The sequence below is a fragment of the Scyliorhinus torazame genome, chromosome 8 (genome assembly GCF_047496885.1).
Source record: "Scyliorhinus torazame isolate Kashiwa2021f chromosome 8, sScyTor2.1, whole genome shotgun sequence".
Classification (NCBI taxonomy): domain Eukaryota; kingdom Metazoa; phylum Chordata; class Chondrichthyes; order Carcharhiniformes; family Scyliorhinidae; genus Scyliorhinus; species Scyliorhinus torazame.
In genome coordinates this window covers 67,134,702-67,149,306 of record NC_092714.1, presented here as the reverse complement: position 1 = coordinate 67,149,306, position 14,605 = coordinate 67,134,702, and positions in this window count along the sequence as shown.

Genomic DNA, 14,605 nt, shown 5'->3' with positions numbered 1-14,605 from the left:
GCGGCTTGCGGCGGCTGCAGTCGCAGGTGGAGTAGTCCACCCGCGTCCAGGAACTGGGAGTGGTGCCGGTCATGCGTGCCACCCAGGCCGACACCGCACGGGTGGTGTCCGCGGTGGAGGCAATGGGTGCGACGGTGTCAGACATGGGGAACGGTTTGCGAGGCCTGGGGCCTTCCGTGCAGGCGGCGTCTGTGGCCCAGGAAATGGCTGCCCTCTCACAGGAGGCCAGGAGCCAGTGCCAGCGCCAGATGGCAGAGGCGCTCAACACCATAGCCCAGTCTCAGCAGGCCATGGCCCAGTCTCTGCAGGCCATGGCCCAGTCTCAGCAGGCCATGGCCCAGTCTCTGCAGGCCATCGCTGAGGGCATCGGCGCCAGTGGCCATGTGCGAGCCGGCGTCGCACTGTCACAGACAGGGTTTGCCAACCCCCTGTGCTCCATGGCTGCAAACCTGCAGACCCCTGTCGATACCAGCACGGGCATCCAGGACTGGCAGCGCCAGATGTCGGGGGGGCGTCGGATGGCCAGTCCGTTCACATCCCCCACCCATGTAGAGGCCTGGGGGCCATCGGGCACCCCGAGGGAGGAGGAGGTGGTGTGGTCCGTCCCGGCTCCCTCTGTAGGGGAGGTCCCGGTACACCGCGACACCTCGGACTCCCCCCCTTCCGTCCCAGGTGCATCGGGTGGGCAACGGGCAGGACAGGCTGGCAGCTCGCCATCCCAGTCGCCCGGGCCGCAGCCTGGCCCATCTAGGCCAGGACGCCCCAGGAAACGGCCGCCAAAGGGATCCAGTGTCAGAGGGCAGGAATCACAGGAGTCCACCTCCAGTTCTGCTGTACCGTCTGGGGAACCACGTAGACGTAGTCAAAGGGCCCGTAAGGCCAAACAATTAGACACTGAGTAAGTTGGCACGGTTGCAGGGCACAGATGAGTTTTAGGGGCTAGGGCACATGCATGAACTCCTTTGGTTATTAAAGTCAATGTTACACCTACAGAAGCTGCCTTTGTGCTCTGTCCAAAGTGTGCGGGGGTGTCATGTACGTTGAGCGCAAGTGTGTGTGTGAGGGGTGGTCTTACCTCAGCCCCAGGTGAGTCTGCCCCTTCCCACTGGGCCGCCATCAACATCCCCCGGGCAGAGGACGGGACCGTGCGCTGCAGTGTCACAGCCGCATGCAGGGATGGTCCGGGTGGATGGTGGTACTGTGGCCATGGGTCAGACATAGTCCAACGATGTAGAGCCAGGAGCTCACCGCAGGGCGGGTTGTCATCATCCTCCATGGCCTGCGATAGACACGCGTCCACCCGCAACTGGGTGAGCCCGGCCCGTTGTGCCGCAGGTGGATCGGCAATGGGGGGGGGGGGTGTGCATGCGGGTGGGGTGGGTGGGGTTGGGGCGGGGGGGTGAGGGTGCTGGGTGGGTGGATGGGTGGGGGGTGTGGGTGGTCGGCTGTTGCCATGGTGTGCGGTCTGAGGCCATACTACCCGATTCCCACGCCCATCTCGTCAGTGAAGCGGGCGGCTATCAGTCTGTCCCGTGCCCGCTGGGCCAGCCGGTAACGGTGGACAGCCACCCGCCTGTGTCTACCCCGTCTGCCCTGACCATTACCCCCATCTCCCTCATCTGGGGAGGACTGCGCCTCTTCCTGCTGCTCCTCCACTCCGCCCTCCTCTGCCTGCGGCACATCGCCCCTCTGTTGGGCTATGTTGTGCAGGACGCAGCACACCACAATGATGCGGCCGACCCTATCTGACCGATACTGGAGGGCGCCCCCAGAGAGGTCCAGGCACCTGAAACGCATCTTCAGCACGCCAAAGCACCTCTCGATCACTCCCCTTGTCGCTACATGGGCATCATTGTAGCGGTTCTCCGCCTCATTGCGTGGCCTCCGTATAGGCGTCATCAGCCACGATCGCAATGGGTAGCCCCTGTCGCCCAGCAACCAGCTCCTCAGCCGGGGATGGCGTCCCTCGTACATGCCGGAGATGGATGACCGCGACAACACGAATGAGTCGTGTACACTGCCTGGGTGACAGACGCAGACGTGCAGGATCATCATGCGGTGGCCGCAGACCACCTGTACGTTCATCGAATAGGTCCCCTTCCTATTAGTGAACACGGCCCTGTTATCTGCAGGTGGCCGCATGGCGACGTGCATCCCATCGATCGCGCCCTGGACCATGGGGAACCCGGCAACGGCAGAGAAGCCCACGGCCCGGGCATCTTGGCTGGCCCGGTCCACGGGGAAGCGGATGTAGCGGTGCGCCATGGCATATAGGGCATCTGTCACTGCCCGGATGAACCGGTGTACCGATGTCTGCGATATGCCGGACAGGTCCCCACTCGGTGCCTGGAATGACCCCGTTGCATAAAAGTTCAGGGCCACCGTAACCTTGACGGACACGGGGAGAGGGTGTCCCCCGCCAGTGCCACGCGGTGACAGGTGTGCCAGCAGGTGACAGATGTGTGGCACGGTTTCACGGCTCATCCGGAGTCTCCTCCTGCATTCCCGGTCCGTGAGGTCCTGGTATGACTGCCTGGGCCGGTACACACGGGGGTGCCCTCGGGTGCCTCCGTTGCCATGGGGCCGCGACGTCCTCCTCCCCCTCCTCGTCCTGTCGGTCGGGTGTCCCTCCAGCCTGGGCGGCTGCCGCCTGCCCCTCTGCAGCAGCCTGCGCCGCCTCTCTGGCACGCTCCTCCTCCTCCTCCTCCTCTTCCTCCTCCTCATCCAGGGCAACATAGACATGAGTGGCTGCCGCCACGGCGGCCAACATCGCTGGATGATCTGAAAACATGACGGCCTGGTGGGGGGAGGGGAACGACGACATGTCATCATTGCCCATATCCCCTCCTCCCCCCAGCCAGGTGGCATGGACCGCATGGGTCCAACTGTTGGAGGCTGGCACCTGGCCAGGTGGACCAACTCACTTGCCCTCCCATCCCCCTCCCCAGCAGGGACCCCCCCCCCCCCGGCACGGACCACCCCCCCAACCTCCACCCCGGCACGGACCCCCCCCCCCCAACCTCCACCCCGGCACGGACCCCCCCATCCCCCTCCCCGGCACGGACCCCCCCCCCAACCTCCACCCCGGCACGGACACCCCCCCAACCTCCACCCCGGCACGGATACCCCCCCCCCCAACCTCCACCCCGGCACGGACCCCCTCCCGGCACTCCCCCGGAGCCCAGCCTATTCTAACCCCCCCCCCCCCGCCGCACACACACACACACAAGCCGAGACACACCTCTCCTCACGCATTCAGACTGCGGCCACGCCATCGCCTGCCCAGAGCCAACCCCCCAGGCCGTCACTCACCTCCACGCTGGTCGGCGTGAACCTGGAGCACAGGGTCACGCCGATGAAAAGGAGGTTTAATTTACGTCGACGTGAACGGTCATCACGTCGACGGGACTTCGGCCCATCCGGAAGGGAGAATATCGGCAGGCCGAAAATCGGCTGCCTTGCGCAGGCCCGTGACATTCTCCACGGCAGCGGCGACATTAACGCCCCGCCGACTTTTCTCCCTTCGGAGACTTCGGCAACCGGCGGGGGCGGGATTCACGGCGGCCAACGGCCATTCTCCGACCCGCTGGGGGGTCGGAGAATGACGCCCCAGGTGTTGGACCACTTTGGAGGGACCCTTCAGTATGGCGCTGGGGAGGGGGACGCCTGCATCGTGATGGCCTACTGCGTCCTCCAGAACATCGCGCAGCAGAGGGGCAATGTGCTGGAGGAGGAGGATGACGCCAGTCCTCGTCTGAAGTGGAGGGTGCGGGGCAGAGGGAGGATAGACAAGGAATGGGGCACCACCAGAGTCCGCCCATTCACCCCCCCCCACACCCCTTCTGCAGCCAGCCCAGACCTGCCCACCCCTCACACCCATGATGTTGAATGGGAAAACATATATACAGATACATGCCCTAGCCCCTGTCACTAAACTGTGCCCTGCATCTATGCCAACTTAACTGGTGTATAACTTTCTGGCCTTATGGGCCCTAACGTGATGTCTAGGTGGATCCCCAGGTGGTACATTAGGAGTGAAGGCGGCCCGCTGTGATTCCTGCCCTGCGACCTAGGTCCCCTTTGGCAGGCGTCTTCTGATGTGGCCCGGCCTGGATGGGCTGCTGCTCTGGTGTCCCGGGTGGTGTGGTGCCACCCTGTTCTGCCCACTGCCCACCAGATGTGCCAGGGACAGGAGAGGGGGTGCCCGAGGTGCTGTGGTGTTCCGGCACCTCCCCTGCGGGAGTAACCGACACAGGCCCCATCGCAACCTCCTCCCTCAAGGTGCCCGATGGCCCCCGGGCTACTCCATAGGATGGGGGTCCGAGCAGAGCTATCCCAAGGCACCCCTGCCACCTGGCAATGCCAGTCCTGGAGGCCCACTGCCCTCTCGACCAGGGCCTTCAGGGCCTGCATGCTCATGGCCATGCAGCACAGGAAGTGGACCATCTCCATCTGGGACTGCACCACATCACCCCAGTGACTGTGCCACCACCTTCTGTGTGTGTGCCACATCAGCTGGTGACTGGGCCAACTCCCTCTGGGACTGGGCCACTTCCCTCTGTGTCTGCAACACGTCGGTAGGCGCCTGGGCAATGCCACCGACACTTTCAGCCATGGCCTGCTGTGACTTCAATACATTCAGGAGCGCCTCTGCAATTTCCAGGTGTCTCTGGTACATTGCTGCCTGTGAGAGGGCAGCTCTGTCCTGGGCCTTGGCCACCACCTGCACAGATTGCCCCAGGCCTTGGATATGCTGATCCATAGCCAAACTCCTTGCCCCCAAGGCCTCCACCGCAGATGCCACGCATGTAGTGTTGGCCTGAGTGGCATGTATTGTTGGCACCACCTCTTGCTCCTGCAGGTGCTGGATGCTCGCTGACAACCCCTCATGTAGTCCCTGGCTCTGTGACTGCATCTCCATAATCAATAGGACTGTCTATTCCAGAAGACGAAACCAATCTGCACAGCAGCTAGTCTCCCGACCGTCTGCCCCCTTGGGAGTTCCTACCTCTACCGGAGCACGTGTGTGGTGCGCACCAGATAGCATCTTCACTAAAGTGCCCAATCGATGTGAGTGTCTCTGGGATGGTGGAGGGTGTTGGAGACAGCTGTGACGGGAGGTCAGTTTCATCCTCGGACTCGAGGTCCGGGGTGTCTTGAGTCTCGGGTCTATGGCTCACGTCCGTGTCTGTGGCCTTGTCGCTGCTTGGCACCTGGGGCTCTGGCCGTGGCTGTGGCTGGGGGCGGGTTCACCAGAAGGGCCCACCCCACCACCAGCAGCTCCTGCAAGACACAAGACAAGGCTCATGATTAGACTGCGGGCCGGGGGGAGTGGGGGTGGTGGGGCAGGGGGGGATTCGTGTGGGTTTGGGGATGGTGTGGCGGTGAGGGTGGTGTGGGGGTGAGGGTGGTGTGAGGATGGTATGTGTCGTGTTGGGTGTTCTGATGCACAAATGAGCCAACACGGCTGTAGATGGTACAACTTGATTTTATTATGTTAACTAACAGATGCAACTAACTATAGACTTGGGTACGTTCGCTACCAGCTAACCTATGGACCCAGCCCTATCACTAATGTTGGTGAGGCACTCAGCACATGGTCTATGTCTGAGTGTCACGGTGCAAGCTCTGTGTCCCGAGCGGTCTCCTACCAGAATGAGCGGCAACTCTCGTGTTCCCCCTTTTATAGTGCGTGTGCTCTCACTAGTGATTGGCTGCGATGTTGTGTGTGTGCTGGTTGGTCCACATGCCTGTCCATCAGTGTGTGTGTGTGATTGCACTATGACATGCTGATCTGGATATCATGACAGTGTGGGGGTGAGGATGGTGCGAGGGTGGTGTAGGGGTGAGGATGGTGCGAGGGTGGTGTAGGGGTGAGGGTGTTGGGGGTGTGGCACACATGACACGGGGAATCGCATCTCAGTGGGGTCTCACTTCCTCACCCGACGCCAATCTCCACCCCTGCAATTGCCCTTTCCTCAGGTCTGCCGACCACATCCAGGGTCCTCTGCTCTGCCACGGTGAAGGGCCACAGGTCTGGCGGTTCCCCTCCAGTTTTCTCCCACTCCCGGTGGTTATGGGCGGCCTTCTCCAGGGATGGGGGTAACAGAAAACGACAGTGTCAAACGGTCAGATGCATGCAGCCCACAGGGTGGGTAGTTGGTGGCTTCAGTGGCCAGGGCACACGGACATGGCGGCCAGTATTGGTGTCGGCATGTGATGCAGGATGGGGGTTCGGCCGCTCTCCTTGTGGAGGGGGAAGGGTTACTAGTGTATGGGATGGGGGCTGGTTCCAGGGGCACAGAACATAGAACATAGAACATTACAGCGCAGTACAGGCCCTTCGGCCCTCGATGTTGCACCAACCTGTGAAGCCACTCTAAAGCCCATCTACACATTCCATTATCATCCATATGTTTATTCAATGACCATTTGAATGCCCTTAATGTTGGCGAGTCCACTACTGTTGCAGGCAGGGCATTCCACGCCCTTACTACCTCTGACATCTGTCCTATATCTATCTCCCCTCAATTTAAAGGTATGTCCCCTCGTGCTAGCCATCACCATCCAAGGAAAAAGGCTCTCACTGTCCACCCTATCTAATCCTTTGATCATCTTGTATGCCTCTATTAAGTCACCTCTTAACCTTCTTCTCTCTAACGAAAAAAGCCTCAAGTCCCTCAGCCTTTCCTCATAAGATCTTCCCTCCATGCCAGGCAACATGCTGGTAAAACTCCTCTACACACCTTTCCAATGCTTCCACATCCTTCCTATAATGCGGCGACCAGAACTGCACGCAATACTCCAAATGTGGCCGCACCAGAGTTTTGTACAGCTGCAACATGACCTCATGGCTCCGAAACTCAATCCCTCTACCAATAAAAGCAAACACACCATACGCCTTCTTAACAACCCTATCAACCTGGTTGGCAACTTTCAGGGATCTATGTACATGGACACCGAGATCTCTCTGCTCATCCACACTACCACGAATCTTACCATTAGCCCAGTACTCTGTATTCCTGTTACTCCTTCCAAAATGAATCACCTCACACTTTTCTGCATTAAACTCCATTTGCCACCTCTCAGCCCAGCTCTGCAGCTTATCTATGTCCCTCTGTAACCTGCAACATCCTTCCGCACTGTCTACAACTCCATTGACTTTAGTGTCATCCGCAAATTTACTCCCCCATCCATCTATGCCCTCCTCCAGGTCATTTATAAAAATGACAAACAGCAGTGACCCCAAAAAAGATCCTTGTGGTATACCACTAGTAACTGAACTCCAGGCTGAACATTTCCCATCAACCACCACCCTCTGTCTTCTTACAGCTAGCCAATTTCTGATCCAAACCGCTAAATCACCCTCAATGCCATGCCTGTGTATTTTCTGCAATAGCCTACCGTGGGGAACCTTATCAAACGCTTTACTGAAATCCATATACACCACATCAACTGCTTTACCTTCGTCCACCTGTTTGGTCACCTTCTCAAAGAACTCAATAAGGTTTGTGAGGCACGACCTACCCTTCACAAAACCATGTTGACTATCCCTAATCAAATTATTCCTTTCTAGATGATTATATATCGTATCTCTTATAATCCTTTCCAAGACTTTGCCCACAACAGATGTAAGGCTCACTGGTCTATAGTTAACGGGGTTTTCTCTACTCTCCTTCTTGAACAAGGGGACAACATTTGCTATCCTCCAGTCTTCTGGCACTATTCCTGTAGACAATGACGACATAAAGATCAAAGCCAAAGGTTCTGCAATCTCCTCCCTAGCTTCCCAGAAAATCCTCGGATAAATCCCATCCGGCCCAGGGGACTTATCTATTTTCACACTTTCAACTGCTGCCTACTAACCCTGGCTGCCCTGAAGAGATCCTGCAGTTTCTTACGGCACTGCTGGCCCATCCAGATGGTGTTGCTCACAACGCTTACAGCCTCTGCCATCTGCGCTTGGCTGGGGTATATGGTCGCCCGCCTCCCCTCCATGGCATCCAGCAGGGTCTCGAGCTCGGCATCCATAAAATGTGGTGCCGTTCTCCTCGCTGCTATCTTATTGGCTGGGATGGTGTGTGGGGGGGATGCAGTGTGTATATGCAGCTGCAACTTGTCAGCCAACTGAGTGTCAATCGTGAGTCCTGCAAATCCCATGTTAGACGTTTTAGTTGCTGTGAAATGAAGAGTCTAAAGTTCTTGTTCCTTTTCACCAAACACCATTTATTTCACTTCCACAGCCTCTGCACAAAACTCTTAACAACACACCACCTGACAGAGGCCACGTGAAGCCCCTTTACATATCAGTGTCAATTAATGGATACTTAACATAAATGAGACAACTAATTGCAATGTCTCTTCACCCATTACTTAACATCCCACACTGTATCTCATTGGAATCGATTGTGTTCTACGTGGCCGGTGCTAGCCCCTCAACAGACGTTGAAGCGATCCAGGTGCAGCGCCAGCTTTGCAGTCGTAGAACTCCGCGATTCTTGCCCCAGTGTCAACATTTAGTCTCAGGAACGGAGAATTCTGCCAGTAGTTTTAAGGCAGTGACAACTAATGGTGTGAGTGCTGGCAGGAAGGACATATTTACTTATGAGCAACCATGGTAAGAAAGGAACGCAATGATTGATTGTGGTGTAGCAAAGATCATCTCTACAGGGCTGTGCAGGTGATATGAAAGATGCAAAGGGAAGTCTTACCTTAGCTTTTCAACTGAGATTGCCAAAGCTTCTTTCTATACTTGAGCCAGGTCCTGGAGATAACACTGATTGCACTCACATGCTGTGCACCTCTTTTTGTGCCTAATCCCTAGGTTGTCATTGGCCTCTGTTCTTTTCTATTTTCTACCTGCTCCACCAACATTTCAATGTCTGGACCTGAAAATATAATGGCTCTGCTGGAACTCTTCTTGTTTAAAGGTTTTTCCTGCTGCTCCACATTGCTGAACCTTTGCCTTGGCCACCTCCACTTTAAGGTGCCATAAGCCCTTAGGAGCCTGCAGTTCATTTCATCCACGTAAACTAGATGTGACCTGGAAGTTGGTATAACACTTCAGCATTGCGTGATATTTAAGTGTAAACGGTATTTCACTGAATACGATGTTCTCAATGTGTTCACTGTTTATTTATCCCTTTTGTAGTTGTGTTACAATCATTGTATTCCTTATCTACGTGCCCCATTCCTTTATTTTTCCTTTGGACCAGAAGAGGCTAAGGAGAGATTTAATTAAGGTGTATATAATTTTGAGGGGCTGAGATCGAGTGGATATTGAGGATCTATTTCCATTAACAGAGAGATCAATAACCATGGGACATAGATTTAAAGTATTTACAGAAAGGATTAGAGGGGAATCGAGGTGAAAATTTTTACCCAAAAGGTGGTGCGGATTTGAAAGGGTGGTCAAGACAGAAATCCTTATTGCATCGAGTAAACACTCAAGGCAAAATTTCCCCCATATTTGGCAGAGTGCGCAAGCGGGTGGGAAAAGAGGCATTGAAGCTGCAGGCACGAATGGCGGCTTTCTCCACTATATCGGTGGGAACATAGTAAGCAAATGGCAAGGGGCAGGTCACACAATGTCACGCTGGCCAGGCGAGCTCTATCAGACCCCGCCCTGCGATTAACTTTGTTTTTTTAACGTAGACTGCCCCCTTGGCATTGCCTGGGCACTCAACTGAGTTCCTCTGGGAGACCTGTCCACCAGGTTTACGCCTTGGAAGTCCGGCGGTAATTCACGCCAGCCTGCCCTCATGCTGACGTGAATGGATTTTCTTTTGATGAGGAGGGTTCGGGCATGGAGGCCTGATAATTATATGATAATGTAATACAATTATGTTCCCGATGTTGAATGTTGGGATTCCAATTACGACACTGGAGGGGGTTGGGGTGGTGGGGGGTGGGGGTGGGGGTGGGGGGGGGGGGGCAGGGGGGGGGGGGGGCGGGGGGGCAGGGGGGGGGAGTCGGGGGTGAGCGGACAATTGAGTCACAACCTTACATTGCTGTGAAACGCGACTTGGACATCTCGTGAGATTTTCCGCTCCTGTCTCCAATCCACCCTGACAGAAATGGGAAAGGAAAACTCCCCACTTAGACTTTCATTTGGGGTGCTATAACTTACAAGACTATGGGCCAAGAGCTGAAAGGTTAGCTTAGATTGGATGGCTCTTCTATGGCCGGCATGCACAGGATGGGCTGCATAGCCTCCTTCTGTGCCATAACATTTCTATGTTTCTATTTCTAAATATCCCCTCGCTGAGAAGTACCATTGTTGAGTGGCTGCCGAGGCAACTAGACAGCTACATGAGATGTGAAAAACTCACTATTTGTATGGCAGAAATAGTCAAGTTCCTGAGTATTCCACTGCATGTTCCTTTCTGCTTGAGATTTTTGGACGTAGAAGCAGCTGAAACAAAGGGTACCATTAAAGTGCACTTATACTAAAGACAGACTTCCCCCATTTGCTATTATCTATACAGTCACTAAATAGTTGCACACGCAAAAACAAAATAGTCAGATCTTGCACGCCTTCCTTGCAAGTCGAGCTTCTTCAGCGGGTGGTGGAAGTGTGCCATCTGCTGCAATCTGTCCAGCCACACTCTCCACCATATGGATGGAACTGAGTTCAAAGAACCATGTAGCTATTACATATTTCTGCGGTTGTTGACCACCTTCACTGCTGATGATGAAGGATCCCTTTCCTTGATGACAGAAAATAATATAGGGACTACCACCAACACCAGACAACAAACTGACAGCAGCTTTCAATGTTGCAGAACATAACTCTCTGATGAACATCCCAAATGTATACATCATCGAAGCAAAATTTAAAATATAGGAATCCACTGTGACTTGTGAAATTCAATTTACTGAAAACAGTCATTCCATCTTTGAGTAGGCCAAGTTTTGAGGTGGGAGTTGATCTCGATAGCAAAGTATCAGCGGGGAGGTCAGGTCAGAATCTGAAATACACTGGCCATGGGCCAGAGCATTTTTTTAATGTGGGGCCAGAGGAAGCACTTTTGAGCACTATCCAGCACTTTCTATTCATAGAATCATGAAATCCCTACGGTGCAGAAGGAGACCATTCCGGCCATCATGTCTGTACCGACCATTCAAATGAGCACTCTATCCATTCCCACTTCCCCCTATCCCCATAACAAAGGGCAGCGTGGTAGCATAGTGGTTAGCACAGTTGCTTCACAGCTCCAGGGTCCCAGGTTCGATTCCCGGCTTGGGTCACTGTCTGTGTGGAGTCTACACGTTCTCCTCGTGTGTGCGTGGGTTTCCTCCGGGTGCTCCGGTTTCCTCCCACGGTCCAAAGATGTGCAGGTTAGGCCATTCTAAATTGCCTCCTTCTGCACTGTAAATTCTATGATAACTCCATAACCTGATCTGCGCACCCCTAGATACTAAGGGAAAATTTAGCATGGCCAATCCACGTAACCTGCACATCTTTGGACTTTGGGAGGAAACCAGAGCGCCCGGAGGAAACCCACGCAGACACGGGGAGAAAGTACAAATTCCACACAGACATTGACCCAAGGCCCGAATTGAACCCAGTGCTGTGAGGCAGCAGTGCTAACCACCGTGCCACCCTGACTTAGTCTTGGACAATGCAATGTGGAGTCATATATCCAAGTTTGTTGGTGACACAAATATTGGTGGGCTAGCAATTAGCAAAGACAGAAACAGAAAATTATTAAAAGGTATGGGCAAATTACTTGAATGGGCAAAACTGTAGTGGATGGGATTCAATGCTGTTATGTGTGACATTATCCATTTTGGACCAAAAAGAGTTAGATCTGAGCATTTTCACAGGGGGGAAGCTCATGCTCCCTAAAGATTGTGGGATTGCCATTGGTTCTCCCCCCCCCCCCCAGCCAGTGGTAAGCAGGCAGGTTATAACAGGGTACATATATGTAGATCATTAAAACATTGTGGTCAGATGCAAAAAATAATCAAAAAGGCAAATTGAATGTTAATAAAGAGTAACATACAACAGGTGCTAGAAAACTAAAATAAAGTCAAAAAATGATGAAAATGTTCAGCAGATCAGGCAGCATCCATGAAGCAAGAAACAGAATTAACATTTTAGGTCATCAGGACAGTTCTTCCATTGACCAAAATACTGCTGGAATTTTAATCCCTGTCCTAGGTGCTGGGGGGTGGTTGTAAAATCAGGTGGGATGGCAAACAGTTTCTTTTCCTGATGTCTACCCATCTTTCTTGGCATTTTAACAGCGACAGGATAGGTGGCAGGTGGCCTGCCCATTCTTGGGTTATTTAAGTCCCTTAAGTGGCCAATTATTGCCAACATAAAGGTCTCTTCCTGCTACCGATGCACTGCTCATCACATGGCATAATCTGCCCAGCAAAATACCAGTGATCGAGCAGTGTATTGGTGTCCTGAAGATGCGGTTCAGGTGCCTGGACCACTCTGGTGGAGCCCTCCAGTATAACAGTAGGAGAGTCTCACGCATCTTCGTGGCCTGCTGCATCCTCCACAACACTGCTCAGCAGAGGGGCAACTTGCTGGAGGATGGGGATGTATGCCAGGACTCGTTTGATGAGGGGGATACAGGGAGGGCAAGGATGGGCAGGGCATGGGGCCCAGTCAGGCACATGAGGCCAGACAACGTGTGCACGGGACGCTCTATTTGTCTCCAGGTTCGCCGACTAAGGGGCCCTGGCCAACGGCGGCACAAACAACCTGTCCCACGCCACAAACCCCCTACCCACAACCGTCCAGTCACCCATCCCCCTCCCCTTGGCCAACTTCCCTGCATCAACCCCCTCATCTGCAACCCACTCCGTGATTCCTACCTACCTCACTAGGGGGGTGCGGGCCCTGGGTTGGCAGTAACAACGGGTCTGGTCCATGGGGTGGAGGAACATGCGCCAAGGACAAGAGGGGGTGGGATGAAGGCTGAGACACCATGGTGTTCCAGTACAGACCCTATCACCTCCTTTCCTCTTGGGGTGTCTGTTGGCCCCGGGCTGCTCCTTGGGATGGGGTGAGGTCGAAGCGAGTTCCGGTGGCTCCCCCCGCCACCTGGAGCTGTCAGTCTTGGAAGTCCGCTCTCGTCTTGACCAGGGTCCCAATGCCCATGGCCATGGAGCATAGGGACTGGGCCACCTTCCTCTGGGACTATGCCACATCACTCAGTGACTGTGCCAGGTCCCTCTGTGACTGGCTCAGGTCAGCCAGCGCCCAGGCAATATTATCAACGCCCGCAGCTATGACCCGGTGTGACTGGGCCACGCCCTGGAGCACTGCTGCAATGTCCAGGTGGCACTGGTACATAGCTGCCTGTGACAGGGCAGCCCTGTCCTATGCCTCAGCCACCACTCGCACAAAGTGTCTAGGCCTTGGACATCCTGACCCATGGCTGATACCTTCACCCTCAAGGCCTCAACCGCAGGCCTCTACCTGTGTGATGATGGTCTTGATGGCACGCATGGTCAGCACCGCCTCCTGCCCCTGCAGATGGTTGGACTCCTCCAACTGCATCTGCAGATGCTGGATGGTAGTCCCTGGCTCTGTGTCTGCAATTCCAGCATCAATGAGACTGCTCTTCCCAGAAGCCTGAGAGCCATCTGGACTGCAGCTCGTCCCTGGGGTCGGACCCTCTCTGACCATCCGCCTTCTCCTGGGTTGCGGGGGAGGGGTGGGGGGGGTGGGGTGGAGTAGGCAGAAAATGTACAGTGTTAGGCAGTCAGACATGGGCCTGGGCAGCTGGTGGCCTTTGTGAACAGGCCACCCGGCCATGGCAGGTTGTATGAGTTCTGGCATGTGATGCAGGTTGGGGTGTGAGCAGATTGCTGGTGTGTGGTGTTCGGTCGCCTCCTGGTGGCGAGGTGGGGAGGTTACGGGTGAGTGGGACAGGGGTTGGTGCCAGGGGCACATTGCTGGTTACTCACCCTGGCCGCTCTGTGGAGGGCATGCAGCTTTTTCCGGCACTGATGGACGATCCTGGCGATACAACCCATGGCGCTCACGGCCTCTGCCAACTGCACACAGGCCTTGTGTACGGCAATGGGTGGCAGCCTCCTTCCCATCCAGGTTACAGGGTGCCCCACCTCTCCTCCCTGGTGTCCAGGAGGGTTTAGAGCTCCACATCTGAGAAACAGGGTGCTGTTCTGTGGGGTGCCATCTTGTTGGCTGGAATGAGTCTGTGGGGGAATGGATTGCTGAAATGTGACTGCAGCTTGTCAGCCTATTGTCAATCCCGAACCCGGCGAATCACACACCGTTTTTCATCGGAATTACACTATTCCACGTGGCGCTGGTGCGAGCCCATTAAGGTCTCCGGAATTGTTCCAGGACTGGCACCGCTTCCGTGCTCGTGGAATACCACCGATTCAGTCCCGGTGTCAGTACTTGGGCTCTGAAATGGAGAATAATGGCCCCTATGTCCCATGGAAACTCCTCCTGGACACCTCCTCCCCCTCACAAGAATGTGTTTGACTGGCTCCGATGAGTCCCCCCTCCCCCTGGCTTATTTCTATTCTGGGCCCCTGGAGCTGCTCCTGGTCCCAGGCCTACTCCAGACCCAGCACTGGCCACTGTCCATTGATCCTGCCCTAATAGCCC